Genomic DNA, 4563 nt, shown 5'->3' with positions numbered 1-4563 from the left:
TAGGCTTTGGTCTTCTCCTTATAAATTTTGGAACTCATATTGGCGAGGTGCCTTATCTCTTCCAGCTCATGGACTTGGATCATACGCCTCTCAGTTGCTGGCTTGATGTCAAAATTCAGTAACTTGACCGCCCATGCAGCCTTGTATTCGATCTCGACAGGAATATGACAAGCCTTACCGTAGACCAGGTGATAGGGTTGGTCCCTAGCGTCGTTTTGTAGGCTGTTCTGTAGGCCCAGAGAGCATCGTCCAGCTTAAGCGACCAGTCCTTGCGCGAGGTATTGACAGTTTTCTGTAGAATGTTCTTCACTTCCCTGTTGGAAACTTCAACCTGTCCACTCGGCTGGGGGTGATAAGCGGTAGCCACCTTGTGTTTCACCCCATTCTTCTTCAACAGGCCCTGAAATGCCTTGTTGATGAAGTGTGTTCCGCCATCGCTAATGACCACTCTAGGCACCCCGAATCTCGGAAAGATGATGGAGCTGAACATCTTAGTCACCACTTTTGTATCAATAGTGAGACTCGCCACTGCTTCTACCCACTTGGAGACATAGTCAACGGCGGCCAGGATGTACTCGTTCTTGAAGGACGGAGGGAATGGTCCCATGAAGTCGACTCCCCAACAGTCGAACACCTCAACTTCTAAAATGTTATTCTGAGGCATTTCATTCCTTTTGCTGATGTTCCCAAGTTGCTGGCATGCATCGCATCGAGCTATGTAGGCGTGAGCATCTCTGAACATAGTTGGCCACCAGAAACCTGCTTGGAGGATTTTGGAAACTGTTTTGAATGTGGCGAAGTGTCCTGCATAGGAGGAACCATGGCATTGATGTAGAATCCCTGGAATATCTGCCTCTAGAACACACCTTCTGAATATGCCATCCTTGCAATGTTTGTACAAGTACGGTTCATCCCAATCATACTGCCTCGCCTCTCTTAAGAATTTCCTCTTCTCGTTTCCAGTGAACTTAAGTGGTTCCTTTTCAGCAGCTATGAAGTTCGCAATCTCATCAAACCAGGGGAGGTGAGAGTACTGCTTTTGGATCGCGGCTACTTGTTGTTCCGTTACGCGAGAACAATCAGATGTTATGCTCAGGGGTTATTCCGCGAAGCGCAGACCAATCGCGTTGACGTGTTCCACTGCGTGTTCTTCATCAAGAGCTGTGTCATCCTCAATCTTCATTTTGGACAAGTGGTCTGCAACCCCATTCTCGACTCTCTTTTTGTCTTTTATCTCGAGATCAAATTCTTGGAGAAGAAGAATCCACCTCAACAACCTCGATTTTGCATCCTTCTTTATGAGCAAGTACTTAAGAGCAGCATAGTCTGTGTGCACAATCACCTTTGATCCCACCAGGTAGGATCTGAACTTCTCGAATGCAAAAACAATAGCCAGGAGTTCCTTCTCAGTCGTAGCGTATCTGTATTGAGCCTCATCCATGGTTTTGCTTGCGTAATAGATCACATGAAGTTTCTTATCCTTGCGCTGCCCAAGGACTGCTCCGACTGCAAAATTGCTAGCATCAATCATGATCTCAAAAGGGAGATCCCAGTCTGGCGGTTGTACAACAGGTGAGCTGACTAGAGCTCCCTTGATCGTATGAAACGCAGCTAAGCACTCGCTATCGAAATCAAACTTGATCTCCTTCCAGAGCAGTCTGGTGAGTGGTCTCGCTATTTTTGAGAAATCATGGATGAACCTCCTGTAAAACCATGCGTGACCCAAGAAGCTTCTGATATCTTTCATAGTTGTTGGTGGCTGCAAGCTCATCATCACCTCGACCTTTGCCTTATCTACCTCAATGCCTTTCTCGGAGATCTTATGCCCTAGAACAATCCCATCCCTGACCATGAAGTGGCACTTCTCCCAATTGAGCACCATATGTTTCTCCTCACACCTTTTGAGTATCCTGCACAAGTTTGACAAACAGACACTAAAGGAACTTCCATCGACACTGAAATCATCCATGAAAACCTCCATAATGTCTTCAATAAGGTCAGTAAAGATCGACATCGTGCAGCGCTGAAATGTTGCTGGCGCATTGCACATGCCGAATGACATTCTCCTGTATGCGTACCGTTCCGTATGGGCATGTGAATATCGTCTTCTCCTGATCGTCCGGATGGATAGGGATCTGAAAGAAACCTGAATAACCATCTAAAAAGCAGTAATATGGGTGGTTAGTCAATCTCTCAAGCATTTGATCAATGAAGGGAAGTAGAAAGTGATCCTTTCTAGTGGCTGCATTTAATTTTCTGAAATCAATGCACATGCGATGTCCTGTCACTGTTCTAGTAGGGGTCAATTCATTCTTTTCATTTGTGATAACAGTGATCCCACCTTTCTTAGGTACTACATGAACATGGCTAACCCACTTACTATTAGATATGACATAGATCACACCCGCTTTAAGAAGTTTCATTATCTCTTTCTTAACAACCTCTTTTAGATTCAGGTTTAACCTCCTACGATGTTCAACATATGTCATTGATTCATCTTCTAGGTGTATTCTATGCATGCATAATCAGGTGAGATGCCTGGTATGTCAGCTAGTGAATATACTAATGCCTTACGATACTTCCTAAGCTCACAAAAAAGCAATGCAGTTTCCACATTACTGAGTTCAGCGTTCACAATGACTGGATAACTGGAATTCAGACCTAAGAAAGCGTACCTGAGCCCCTTGGGAAGGGGTTTTAGCTCAACTTTGGGAGCCATCAACTCGCTCTAGGGATCATCAGGTAGGTTCGGCGGAACAAGCGAGTTCGGTAAAGGGGTCGCTCCAGTTGGAGTGTTCTCGTCCTTGTTGCTTTCTTCCCCCAGACTTAGACTCGCCACCATTCTTCCCATACTCCTTGTGGATTCAAGCATCTTAGCATACCCGTCTGCGTCAATGTTCTCGACACTCTGCTCGGCCTCAGCTCTTACTAGTGCAAGCTCAAGTGGATCTTCTGTAAGAATCTCCTCGATCATCCTGTCGCAAGGTTGCAGCGGATCAATCCCTTCAACCACCTCGAAGGTCTGTCCATCCAGCATCGGCTTCTTCAGCAGCTCATCCATTTCGAACTGCATGACTATGTCCCCCAGAATGATATCAATTTTCCCTTGCCGCACATCAATGATGGCTCCAACAGTACATTGGAACGGTCTTCCTAAGATGAGAGGATCTTTGGATTCCTCTTCCAGCTCTAGAACTACGAAGTCTGCTGGAACAGAGGTGTTCCCGACTTTTACTTGGAGATCCTCTAGAATACCAACCGGGGACTTAACTGATCTATCCGCGAACACCAAAGACATCTTAGTTGGTTTGAAATGCGTGTATCCCAGACGTCGTGCTAAAGAGTAGGGCATGAGGTTTACGCTGGATCCTAGATTAACCAAGGAGCATGAGAAAACTGTCTTCCCAATCTGGATAGAGAGGACGAACTTGCCAGGGTCTCCTCGCTTCTTTATCTGCCTGTTCTGAAGCACGGCGGTGCACTCCTTAGAGACAGTCATGAATTCGCTCTCCTCTGATATTTTTCCTGAGATCAATCCCTTCATAAAGCTGCGCATGGAGGGCATCATCTGGATCACATCCATCATGGGGAGTTGGACGGTTTGGTCCTCCAGCATCTTTCTGCATTTCATCTCCTCTCGGTCCTCACGAGTAGCCTTTGCTGGAACAGGGTAAGGGACTTTAGGATTGTATTCGCGAGCAGGAACAGGCTCTGGGATCGGGCGGGCAGCCAGCCTCAGCTGGTTGTTCTGGTCCTGGCGAATTGGTTCCAACTGTTGGTTCCCTCTCCTTCTCAGCTGCCGGGGTATCGGTTGGTGGTTGTTCCGACTCTTTCTGCTTCCCCTTCTCAGCCACAGTGAACCTCTTCTTTACCGGCTCAGGTAGTTGCTTTCCACTTCTCAACTCAACCGCATTGCACTCCTTAGGGGTTTTGTCGGTTTTCCCAGGTAGAGTACCTTGTTGCCTCTTGACGCTCTCTGCAGTCTGAGCAATCTGAATGTCTATCTGTCTCATATGACTCACGACATTGTCGTACTTGGTGCTCAAATCACTGAACATATGGTTCATTCTAGTATTGATCTCGGTAGTAACCTGGTTGAGAGCCTTCCCTTGAAGTTGTTGTCCTTGGAGCAGCTGCTGCAACATAGCTTTTGTCTCATCTTGCGGAACAGCGACATGAGCGGAGGTAGCTGGCTGAGTGTTCTGGTGTTTCTGCACCTGAGGTGGATGGTTCTGCGGTTGGCTTAGAACATAGGTCCGGGGTTGGTAGTTCTTTTGATACCCGTCATACTGACCTTGGTTACTCTGTGCAGGATCAGCTGGTTTGTCTTGCTTCGGCCAGAAAAGTTGTGGGTTGTTCCTCACGTTAGGGTTTGGGTGGTAGTTTTTGAGCTGCCATCCTTGCTCATTCACGTAGCTCACCTCTTGATGATCGTCTCCTGATATTTCAGCATCAAACACCAGGTCACCGGCACTCTTCTCAGGAGCTGCTTCTTCCATTATGAACACTTGGCTTTGGTTTCCCTTAAGCAGTTGGTCCACCTTTGCAGCGAGATCATCTATG

This window comes from Brassica oleracea, chromosome C2, assembly GCF_000695525.1.
Source record: "Brassica oleracea var. oleracea cultivar TO1000 chromosome C2, BOL, whole genome shotgun sequence".
Taxonomy (NCBI): Eukaryota; Viridiplantae; Streptophyta; class Magnoliopsida; order Brassicales; family Brassicaceae; genus Brassica; species Brassica oleracea.
This window is presented reverse-complemented; position numbering follows the sequence as displayed.